The following is a 13,031-nucleotide window of genomic DNA, read 5'->3' as shown; positions in this document are numbered from 1 at the left end:
ACAGCATGCATTTTTAGACTCTCCCCCTTTAGTTTCCATGCCAACACACTCTCGCTGGTCTTTTACATCTCTGAAGACCCCTTATCAGCCTTGTTCACACATTTCCTGGAGAAATATTACTTCTCAGTACCTCTCCAAGTCACTCGCACGTTCTGACCGAAGCGCTTTCACATCTCCGATCAATTCTCATGGCTGGAGTTATTTTGTGTCGTTCTTTTAACTGTTGACTCTAATTGTTCCCGATTGAACAGAGCAAAAGGCAGAAAGGACACAACTTTTAAAAATCGAACCAAGCTTCCCCTATATCCTTCAGTCACACTCCTGCCAGAGTCAGAAAGAGGATACCTCAAATTGAAGATATTCATAAACAATCACATCCTGTCTTTCTGCCTTTGATAGTAAATGACCATGTTTTCTTTAATAGACGATATGCTTCTTAGAGTTAATGGAATTTCTCCTCTCCAAACATTCTATGGTAGAAGTATCTTACTGTCTGTTATTTCTATTTCATATAACTATTCAGACAACAGTATTCTTCAATTACTTTATTGTAATTTCCCATTATAATTGTAACAATGAAAATAGCATAATTTGAATGGTATCACATAAGCTGGAGCAATGGTGTTAGTAGGAAGCAGTGTTGTTAATATCAGACAGGTCTGTATGCATGTGCAAGCACTCTCCATCACCCAAGCCACCTCTCTAGCTCTGTATCTTTTCTCTTGGTAGACAGACAGGGAGACAGAAAGAACACGTACATGAGAGGAGTGGAGGGGAGACTGAACAAGAAAGAAAATCGTCAAGCATGAGGCATCACATAGAAAAGCAATCTATTTTGTTAAGTTCTGAGAAACTTGGGAAAAACACAACAGATTAAATAAGAAAATACTTCCTAAATGATATCAAGTAGCTGGATCAGTGGCTCAGTGGTTAAGAGCATATATTATCCTTCTTGAGGGCCCAGAATCAGTGTCCAACTCCAAACTATGTGATCCAAAATAGCTTATAACTCTAGCTCCAGGGATAAGACTTATTTCTCATAGTCATAAACAACATGCATACACATAACAGAAAATATACAAATTATTATTTAAAATACAAACAGAATATAAGTGTACAAAATAAAATTAATATATATGAGATATGTAATATAAAAATAGAGTTTAAGAATAATTTTCTTCTCATTAAAAAATGCACATTTTCTAACATTTTTCCAAGAGAAACAAGCAGCACAAAGGAAAAAGTTTGTAGCAAAAGTCAGCACAATTGTCCAAGAGAAGTCCAGTCTATATAGTAGCAAATACAGGGCCATGAGCTAGTCAATGCTTCTGCATTTGTCACAGGAGTGCTTCAAACAAACAATCAAAATGACAATGATATAAATGGGAAGCGTAAAACAATAGCATAATTTTCACAGGGCTTGAGAAAAGCTTTGAAATTACAGACATGAGAGAAAATGACTCAAAAACACATAGACACACTTTCCACAATTTCGAGATTAAAAAAATAGATATTATATGAGAAAGCCTTCTAGGGAGAGTGTGTACTCATTCAGAGGGTAGCACAGGGCAGTGGAGCTCATGCATTGTTCTTGGCCCCTTTCCCTTAGGACTGCATCTTCCAATTGCTGCCTGACAGTCTGTGAAGTGCTTGGCTTGGAACTCATGTCAGGAATCTAATGGGATATCCAATGCCTCACAATGATTATGTTCCCTGTATGTGCAAGTGCTTTGAGAGACACCATATAAAGGGATTCTGTGCTTTTCCTGTGGCAGGGAGTCTCATATTAACCCACTGGGCTAACATGCTTGGCAATAATGCTTATTAGCCGGTTCATCATGTTAGTATTGCTTCCTTGCCCATGAAGTAAGCGTCTTTCAGTAAGTCTTCATTAGATTTGCTTCAATAGATGAACTAACAAATCAACTGTTGAGAATTACCATTTTTAACAAAGGCTGCAATGGCAGCATCCTAATTTAAAAAAAAAAAAGAACAACAAAAAAATCCAACAAAACAAAATAATACAAAAAAAAAACCCTTTCTTAGTCTTTTATTGGACTTAAGATCCAATTTTTAGAAAACAAAATCTTAATGTCTGCACAATGTAGGAAATTAAAATTAAATTAACACCTAACATAGTCTGTCGAGATGCGGTAAAGATAGAAAGTGCTGTCAATATCTGAACATGGTGGTACATGTCTTTAATTCCAGCACCTATGAGGCGGAAACAGGTGGAGCTATGTGAGTTTAGGGCCAGCCAGGACTATATAGTGAGATTTGTACAAATAATTAGATAAATAAATGAGTCAGTCAATTAATAATATTATCAGTGTTACATTTTAGCTTGTTTCACAAGTGCTACTGAGTGGCTGAAGGGAGGGTCAAAGTGAGTGAATGGCAGTATGAGCAAAGATGGGTCCCTCTGGAAGGAATGCTCTTTGAAAAGCTTCTGACCAAACACATAAGACACACTGAATAAGATATGATCTATTTATCAACAGAATAGTTAGTGGCTTAGTAAGTAAATTATTTTAATAGTAACATGATAGGGAATTAAAGTAAAAGAATATTTGTGGTTAAAAAATATACACAAGAAAGTAAAACGTTTTTAGGAAGACAATTGAAATATCTCTGTTTAGTCAGGGTGGAAAAGCAAACTCTCCCAGTCTTGGAATTTAAAGTGACTGAAACGTGACAATTGTACTTGCTTCCCTATAGGTATGTCATACTGTTAGCATAGTGGAAATAAAAATGATATAATGAATAAAAATACATGAACCTAAGACAGTCTCATCAGAGTTCCTAAAACCAACAGGGGCATCAAATGCATTGTAAATGCAAATATCAATGAGAAGCAGCAAAAGCTTAGGAGAAAGCAAACCAACAAAAACAAGGGAAAGCTAAAAACAGGCATAAGGGTTTTTTTTTCCCTTAATTTTGTACAATAAGTAAGACAATAAAGTGTCTACAACTGAGAGTTTAAAGGACTCAAAGTTGAAGTACTGACTTTGGGAGTAAGTGAACCAATAGATGATATACTACTGTAGGAACTCTTTCAGCCAATAGCCTTTAAGATACCAGCCGACTTAACATGGCTCTTATACCATAAATGCCCAATAAAAAGCATGTGCTCGCTCTCTCTTCTGGCTGCTGGATTTGGTTACTGTTCCCTGTTCATGCAGAGGACCATGATCTGTGAGTCTACCCCTAAGTAAATAACCCTCTATTATACTCAATTCTGAGCTAGTGTGGCATTTCTTTTTAACGTTCATCTTCCTCTGGCGGCTACATGGTATCTCCCCGACCCTGCCTTCTTTCTCCCATCATTCAGTTTAGTTTTCCCACCTAGCTCTACTCTGCCCTATCACAGGCAGAGCAACTGCTTTATTCATTAACTAATAAAAGCAACACATATACAGAAGGACTTCCCACATCAATATACATTGAAAAGCATATAATAGATGTCATAAATTTAGTCATGAGATTTTCATAACTGAATTATTCTCTACAGTCTAAAACTGAAAAGTAATTTGTATTTGTTAAAAACGTGCAAATTAGCAGAATCTAATGGACTGCAACCTTAAGGAGAATCCTTTCTTTCAATAGGATTACAGTGATGAATATCTGTTAGGGCAGCGGTTAATAAATATTTTAGAAGTGTTCTACATGAGTAAGAAATCATTTGGTGTAACAAATATCATATTAGTTGCTAATACTGCTCCAACAAAGCAACTGAAATTGAGTGTTTTAAACACAAAAATGTGCTATCTAACAGGCACTGAAGTCAGAGTTGGCAAGGCCATATCTCTGCATATCTGGAGGAAAGACCTTTTCCCAGGACTCCTGCTCACTGCTGTTCTTTGCTATTGAATCAGAGACTAGATCTTCATACAGTGCTCTCCATGAATGTCTATGTAAATGTCTCCTTCACCAATAGTCATGGGAACAGAAACAAAAGACCTACTCCAGGGTGAACTCAAGAGTGCACGTGGCGTTTATTTCCCGATAACATCAGCTTTGTAAATGCTGGAGGTTAGTGCTTCAGCTCATGTTTTTGAAGGAGACATGATTCAGCGCCTAACATGTTGAAAGACACAGATGATGCAGTCTTTGTGGTGAGTATTTAACTGTTTCTTATCAAAAGTAGAAGAGGACAGAAGTGATCTGAGTCTGTGGGGATGGTAAGAAAAAGGATTTTGGTATTGGTAATATGAACATATTTGGGGTTTGAAATCTCATCCCCATGAACACACAGTCCTCTAAAGCTGAAATAAACCCTTCAGGGAATCAATTTGAAGCAGATGAATGGAAACTATGAAGACAGAGGTAAAGACACCATTGATACCACACATTTTGAGAGTTGAATGGGATCAGCTCAGTCACTGAAACAGTCCTCTTTGAAATTTAATTAGGCTAATTATTAAAATAAATTTAATACTGTAATAATTGATGGCTTCCCTAGGGCTTTAAATGTAACTCATATTTTGTTCTACATTTTGAAAAATGTCTTGAAACAAAACCGACTATCCTATATGGAAATTTGAGTGAAAAGTGCATTAGATAAGTTCAATTTGTCTGTCTAATATGGTACACATTGATGAAATAATGCTTTTGAAGTTGTAGCCTGGTATTTTTGTCACTTGTGCCAATGAAAGACATGTCTCAGAAGTGACTTGCTTTCTACTGATCTTTGAACAATTGACTTTACTATCAACAATTGCCCTCTGACACACTAACTGTTTATCCTGTCCTCCTCCGACATTTCCTCTTCTATTATTCTGATTTTATTTCCATTTTACTTTAGTTTTAAATAGCATGAATAACTCTCTGAGATTAAAAATTCTCTTTTAGTAAATGTCACTTCCTGCCTTCCCCTAAATGTTAATGTGAGCTGAGGAAGGAGCTAGTATTTTTCTGTCGCTCTTTTTCTGAGTGCTCAGAGCAGTGCTTGGCAGACACAAAGCATGGTAGAAACTGCAACAAAAGAGCTGCTGCATAGACAACAGTCAAGAAAACAAAAGAAATGTTCCCACGAGAGCTTTGAGGAAACTCCATTTAGCATTCTTATCTCCACGTTAAATTTTAAATGCAAATAAAGATAAGTAAGGAACAATATTATAAGAAAACATCTATAATAGTTGTGGAGTATTTAGGTTGTTAGTTATAATTATAAGCAAAATAAAAATTTTATGTATATAAAAGAAAACTTTACTGTTAAGCTTATTGAATCTGATCCGGTCCCCTTTTATAGATTTATTTATTTCTAATATACAAATATGTGTGTGTGTGTGTCTGTGTGCGTGCCTTGGTGTTATGTATTTCTACCTCATGTTGCGGGTGCCTGTGGAGCCAGATCTTTGGAAGCTGGAGGTACACTCAGTTGTGAGCTAGAGCATGGGAAACATAACCCAAGGTCCTCTACAAACACAGCAAGTTCTCTTACACTCTCAACTGTTTCATCAGTTAAGACACTCCCTTTCAACAAGTATACATTGCTATTTATATTTTATGAAGAGAAGGGTTTTGCTTGTATAGATGCACTTGTACCATGTTTGTGCATGGTGCCCACTGATGAAGAGGGCACCAGGTCCCCTAGAATTAAAATTATAGATGATGGTTAGCTGGGGACCTCAAGCAGATCCTCCACAAGAGCAGGGAGCATTCTTCACCATTGAGCCATCTCTCCTACCTTAGATTATAAACTGATACCTTAGGTTATAAACTGATATTAAAAGAATGAACTATCAAAAACATTGGAGAAAACACAGATATCAATGTCTTGGTAATTAATGTAAAAGGCATTCATTCCCATAGGATTCTGCTTCATTTTCCTGTCAAATGCTAACTAGTAGACATCTGACCCAGAAGTCCTGCTAAGGACACCCCTTATTCAACTAACTATATACAGACAACACTTGTGTACTCCTTAATTTCCTAGACAAGTGGTTCTCAACGTTTGGGTCACAATCCCTTTGATAAATCTCAGTCTCCAAAAATATTAGGTTTTTTGAAGTAATGTAAATTATTATCTGAAAATTAATAACAGTAGCAAAATTGCACTTATAAAGTAATAATGAAAATAATTTTATGGTTGGTGTCACCACAATATGAACCTATTAAAGGATCACAGCATTAGAAAGGTTGAGACCCACTGGCCAGCCATTTTCCCGTTAATTAATGAATAAACAATTTCTTACAACATTTCCAATTTATACTCATATACAAGTCATAGATTTTTATCTTTCTTAAAAGCTATACTTTCAAAACTTCTGGTACGTATTAAAAATGTAATTTTGTTTTTGCCTCAATGGAAAGAATGAACACTTATTAGGGAATTGTCTTTATTTAAGGACTGTATTGACAACATTAAGATGTTTCTAAATAGAACCCTCTCTGCACACCAGAGAAATGTACATTATTGAAGTGTTTTATTGGTTATTTATTCTGTAACTCCTCTTCTTGAGTATTTTGAATCCATGTAGTTATATTTGAATAAACTCTAGAGAATGAGCTCAGTTATCTCAAGTATTAACTGAGTATGTTTTAGTTTGCCCAGATATTAGAGAACAGAAGGTGAACAATAAGCTGTTTTCACCCCACTTCCTCCACTCTCTCGAAAATGAACTGAAGAAGTCTGGATTTAGAATGGAACCCACAACTCTGAAGGGAGCTTTTTAATAGTATATATTAGGTGAGACAAATCTTTTAATTTTATGAGAAGATAAAATATGGTATAACTGAAAAATGAACATATATGGACTTATACTTATTGACCTTAATAGCATAACATATTAGGAAGAAGATGATATGTGCATTTTTACTAGGTAATTCCATTAGGCATGCTTCATTTTTTCTATATTAAAAATGTAAAATTTTCTCAGGAGAATTGATTAATTTTATACACTTAGAAAGGAGATAAAATTTTAAAATGATTGTGCAGGAAATCTCTACAAATGAAATCGCTACTGAATTAAATTTAAGAAAGAGAAGTTATCAACAGTAAGAATACAGGAAATACAATTGAGATTAGTTTCTAGATGCACAAAGCATTACAAACATGTGAAGGATTGGTTGTCTTGCCTTGAAATTTAAATATTTATTCTATATTTTTTGGAAGAAGAAATTGCACTATTGGGCAAATGTTCATACATTTTGTAGAATGCAGCTAGGTAAAAGTTATAAAAATATCTTAGCCAGGAAGTTCTGTGCTGCATAGCCATGAAGATAATGTATCATTAGAAAGAGAAGCATGACTTAAAATCAATGTAGGTAAACCTTACAGTAAAACACGGATAACCCCTATCATCATCAAGCATAGGAGGAATAATTCTCAGAAATTATTTCATGGAATCCTCATTAGACCCCTCACCACACACCCAAAGGATGAATTAAAAACATAAATAACAGAACATTTTAAAGAAATATTAGTAGCAAACAATTACAATTTTTAAAACTTCATTAAAATGACAAGACAAAGCTTGGGACAAAACTCAATTGTACTGTGCAAAATCATGTGGAGACTTTCACTAAACACACCAAGTGAAACTGAAGCTCTTCAAGTAATAAAGGACAGAACATGACTTAGTTACAAACATTACAATAGTAATCTCAGTTCATTTATTATTTGCTTTTCTGTCCATGTAGAAGACACTACCATACTGTTATATTTTCAGTCTAATCATAGGCAGTTAATGATATATTAAAGAATGAGTTTGTCCTTTGTTTCTTTTTTCTTTTTGTTTTTTTGGGACAGTGCTTCTCTTTGTAACAGCCCTACCTGTCCGAGAACTAGGTCTTGTATACTGGGCTGGCCTCAAACTCACAGCAATGCTCTTGCCTTTGCCTCCCGAGTGCTGATATTAAAGGCATGTACCATGACTGCCTGGATTTATGCCTTGTTCCTTAAGAGAATTGCATATTAGTATACTGAGTAATTAGCAGCAATTAGTATTTTATAGATAACTACATGGTACAATTAAGCCAAACTTAAGTTTATACCTTTTACTGTGAAATTAAATACATAAAGAAAGTTTGTTGGATAACAAAAATATAGTGTACATAACGGATATAAATAGGTACTGTTTTTTGTACTTTACCATATTATCTTCCAGAAAAATAATTCAGAGCAAACATAAACAGTTTATCTGGTGATGTAGAATAAGCACAAATATGTAAAATGATCATCTTTTTTATTTAATATTTCAGTATATGTGAACAAAAGAGATAGCATCTGTTTTCTAGGTAGTGTAGATATGCAAATTTTCTAGCAAAATAATAAACACAAGACAATTCATACTTATGTGTGTGAGACCTTAAATGGCTATTTTATTTTAGTTTTCCTTTTCACTAATCAAAAATTCCTTTCTTATACAATATAATCTGAATACAGTTTCCCCTTCCTGCACTTCCTTCCCACCTCCTCTTTCATCTGGGCCACTCTCTTTCTATCACTCATTAGAAAAGAATAAGTTTCTAAGAGAAAATAACAAAATAAAATTAATAAAATAAAACAAAAAAATGATTCTATTGAAGTTGGACAGTCCAAGCCAATAGAAAAATAAAAGACTTTCAAGAAATGACACAAGAATCAGAAATTTCCTGTTTGTTTGCTTTGTTTTATAGAAGTAGCTTTTGGGTTTACTCTAGATCTCCGGACTATATAGTTTCTGGTTCTTTGTCACCAAAGCAGTGTCAGGTATGGGTTCCATTTTATGGAGAATGCCTTCAGTCAAATCAGAGATCAGTTGGTTACTCCCATGAGGTTTATGCCCCCATTTGAGTAGCATATTTTACAGACAGTTCAGACTGTATGTAGGTCAAAGGGTTTGTGCTGGATTGGTACTAACATTTGTTTCTCTTTTGGTAGTCTGTTCTGTGTCATAGACACTAGAACCTAGGGGTGGACCTTCTATGTAGGTGCCTGATACATGTTAAATGAGTTGTATTGGGGCTGCCTTGAGCAATGGGGTTTGCTATCAGTTTACGGAGAGTAACCTATTGTCTTGGCAGAAGGGTGGGGTTTGATGGATTCCAGGAACCCTTTCAGCTAACAACTCAATTTGATGAAAACCAGTCCCAATATTAGAAACACATTTGGTGACAAGAAATTGTCAGTTGGTGTTCCTTCTTCCTTAATTTTGGAGATATTATTAGGATGACCTTCATATAATATAGGAAGGTTTCACTGAAGTAGGTTTCCATAATAGCCCTCAAATGGCCTTCAATTTTAGCTGTCTCTCCCCTCATTCCCTTGTCCTATATTTCATCTCCCATCCTCCTTGCCACCTGAGCCCCTCCCTCTCTCTCTCTCTCTCTCTCTCTCTCTCTCTCTCTCTCTCTCTCTGTCTCTCTCTCTCTCTCTCTCTCACACACACACACACACACACACACATACACACACACACATCACACTCTCCTAATGTCCAAGGAAAAAACAGAAACCAAGGAACAAAACACTCACTCAACAGAAACAAAACCAGATATCATCAATATCAGACGCCTGTGATCATGCAACTACCATCTGAATAAATATATCTGCATAAAATACCAACAGCTAGAACAATGTCTCCACTGGAGTCACTACACTGTCATAGCAGGTACTAAAGTTCTAAAATAGCTAAAGCCTAAGAAAACAACCTGAAAATAGACTGTATGAAGATGGCTGTGTGTTGCCTAGTAGGAACTTTTCTGTGGACCTGTTTCCTTGGACTACTCATTGTGATACATTAGAAATGGGGTCAAAGAGGGAAGGGAGAGCACAGCATGTCTTGCTTTGTTTTTTAAGAGAAAAGGGGTTGGGAGAAAGGGGCTTGTTTCTGGGGAAGTAGAAGGAGAAGTGTGAATCTGCTCTCAGCTACTTGCCCTGCCTGACTAGAGTGTCCCTTGGGATAGCAGTGGGTACCTGCTCAGGTTGATGGCTGAGAAAAGCAACAAGGGGATAGGTTATAAGGGAAGGGTCAGAGGAATCCACAGAGATGGGAATGGAGTGGGGTGCATTATGGCGGGGGGAAGAGAAGACTGCTGCAGGTGTTCTGCTGCAGAGTAGGGGCTGAGACTCCAGTATTTTATTTTTAAATGGATTGTAATCAATTTATTCTTCATTATTCTGGCAGTTGCCCTATGAGTACTGTAACACCAAAGTCAGAACACATGTTCACTCTAACCAAAGATAAATAAGAAAATATGAAAAAATATATCATAGGACATTAAAATTATACGTAAACGAGTGCCATAATGAAGGAACTAAATAGAATTAATATTAAGAATTAAAAACTTAGTTTAGTTGATTCCAACAATGTTATGAAGTATGAAGCAAGACCAGAGATAACGTTAAACACTATGTGCTTTTGTTACAATGTAAAGTCAACTGGGTCATTATATTAGCACTCATTCTGTAATACTAGTATTTATTGATATTATCCTTACTAGGAAATGAGACTGCATAATAGTAGGTTTTCAGATGACATAGAGTCTTAAAATTCATAGTAAAAATAGTTTGGGCATTCTTTAGGAAATCCACTACAACCAAAGAATGGGGAAGAAACAATGAAAACAGTATGTTTTGATTTGAGAACTGATTAAGATGTTGAAAAAGCTGTAGTAGTGTTGGAGCTAGGAAGAGGTGTAGTTGGAAATTTTCCTGTCTTAACTAACTGCTCACTCTCAGTAACTGCCTCCAAATTATCACACAAAGACAATATCCAATATCCAATAGCTCATGCTTATTACAAGCTAACTCTTACACTTAAATTAACTCATGTTTCCATGAGAATGCCACATGACTCATAGCTTGTTACCTCATTTTCTCCATGTCCTGCTTTCTTGGTGGTTGACTGGTGTCTTCCTTGACTTACCTTCTTCTTCGCAGAGTCTTCTGTTTCTGGGTGTCCCACCTATACTTCCTTCACGGCTACCACCCTGTCAGCTTTTTATTAATCAATGAGAGTAATACAAACAGTGTACAGACACTTATTCCACCTCAAATAGGTGGTATGATTCTGAGCATATTTGAAAGGAGAGGCAATTGCCTACTGTCTTCGATTTTCTATTGCTGTTGAGAGACACCATGACCATGGCAACTCTTATAAAGGAAAACATTTAATTGGGAATGGCTTACAGCTAAGAGGTTTAGTGCTGCTCTGAGGAACAGCCTTCAGTAGTTCAAGAATTGAGGAAAAGCTACAGAGTTAGTAAACTAATCCCTCAATTTGACTTTCAGGGTCTCTCTGTCATCTCTCTATATGTTTATTTTTTTCTCACCTCTATCCAGGTGAATTCCTTCTGTGCATTTTTCTTTTCTTTTTTTTTTTTTTTTTTTTTGGTTTTTTGAGACAAGGTTTCTCTGTGGTTTTGGAGCCTGTCCTGGAACTAGCTCTTGTAGACCAGGCTGGTCTCGAACTCACAGAAATCCACCTGCCTCTGCCTCCCAAGTGCTGGGATTAAAGGCGTGCGCCACCACCGCCCGGCCTTCTGTGCATTTTAATTTTTTTCTTATAGCTTATATATCCCCACAAAATCTTTCAAGCAGTATAAAAATTACATGTAATTACATTGTATTTTTAAGTAGGTGATTGCAAAGAATGTAAGTAAAAAAAAAAAACATAGTTTTTATTTTCCTTACATGATTAAACATTTCAAGTATTAATTGCCTATGCATGATTAAACATTTCATGTATTAGCGGTGAAAAACTAATTATCCCCAAGTATATACATACATTCATGTTCAAGCAACTTGTTAGAGAGTAGCAGAGTGTAAACAAGCAAGGTCTTTTTCTTAGCCAGTTCTTTTACTAGCAGGCTGCATTATGCAGTTACAAAGAAAGGATCAATCACTTTATTTTTTATCTCAAAGAGTAATTTTATAACAAAATTCTTAAAAGAATCACTAATCTAAATTTATATATATATAAAAGAGCCAGTCCACTCTATTTTAAATCCTCAGGGTGCGTACCCACTCATCAACAATAGCAGTTTTTTGTATCAGGAAGCTGAGGGCAGGAATGGGTATAAGGAATTAATCATCACCATAGGTCACCAACCCATCCTAGCAAGAAAGGTATATCAACCAGCAATAGCCAGGCTGCCATTATTTTCTCTGAACTCAATGAATCCCTCACTTAACTATTAAAAGTGTGTCTTTCTAAACTTTAAATTGCTCCCCAAATTTTTCTACCATGAACAACAACAAAAAAATCCATTAAGAACATCTTAACCTAAACTTAAGTCATTATTTAAAGTTTGTTTTAACTACCATACACACTGAAACCCAGGAACACATTTACCAACATTAAGATGAAAAGCACATGAGCTAGCCTAGCTTCTAGGACACATTAGCTTCCCTAATTAATCATTAAACTAAGTCACAGTCTATATGGCTACTTAAGAGAAACTCATAAGTCCTAACTGCATGACACTTCCTTGTTCTTATTGTCTGTCCTCTGCATCCCTTGGTCCTATGAGCCTATTGAGGCCATTATCATTCAAACCACCACCTACTTACTTATTTGTTTTCACAGATTAAAGCTTAGAAGTATTTTTAAATAGGACATTCTACAAAATAAAATGAAGCTATAATTTATAAAAAATTACACATGCACAAAAAGATCTATTTTAGATATATTAGCCATTCAACTGAAAGAATTGAGAGTTAAATTTTCAAAACAAAACATTCAAGGCTGTTGACTGGGCTTCAAAAAATAATAGAGTTTATAACAACTTTTGTTAGAAGAAAATTGAAATTCATGAGCAATAATAAAACAGCCAAAAAGGAAAGATTCTAACATAATGGTGTGATCATATAAGAATGTACTCTGAGAAAAATGGAATCCACAAAAAAATATCATCTGTGAAGTTCTTAATTTTTAAATGTGCCATTTTGTTGATTTATTTATCATTTAATGAATATTTTAATGTTATCTTCGTTACTAAGTGTCTTTGTTTTATTAAAATTAATTTTAACATTAAATGTTTTAAAATCTATGTATAACAATAGTCTAAAGAATGTTACTTCATTTAAAATAATTATTTACTAT

The sequence above is a fragment of the Microtus pennsylvanicus genome, chromosome 7, assembly GCF_037038515.1.
Source record: "Microtus pennsylvanicus isolate mMicPen1 chromosome 7, mMicPen1.hap1, whole genome shotgun sequence".
In the NCBI taxonomy this organism is placed as follows: domain Eukaryota; kingdom Metazoa; phylum Chordata; class Mammalia; order Rodentia; family Cricetidae; genus Microtus; species Microtus pennsylvanicus.
Note: the sequence above shows the minus strand (reverse complement) of the source record.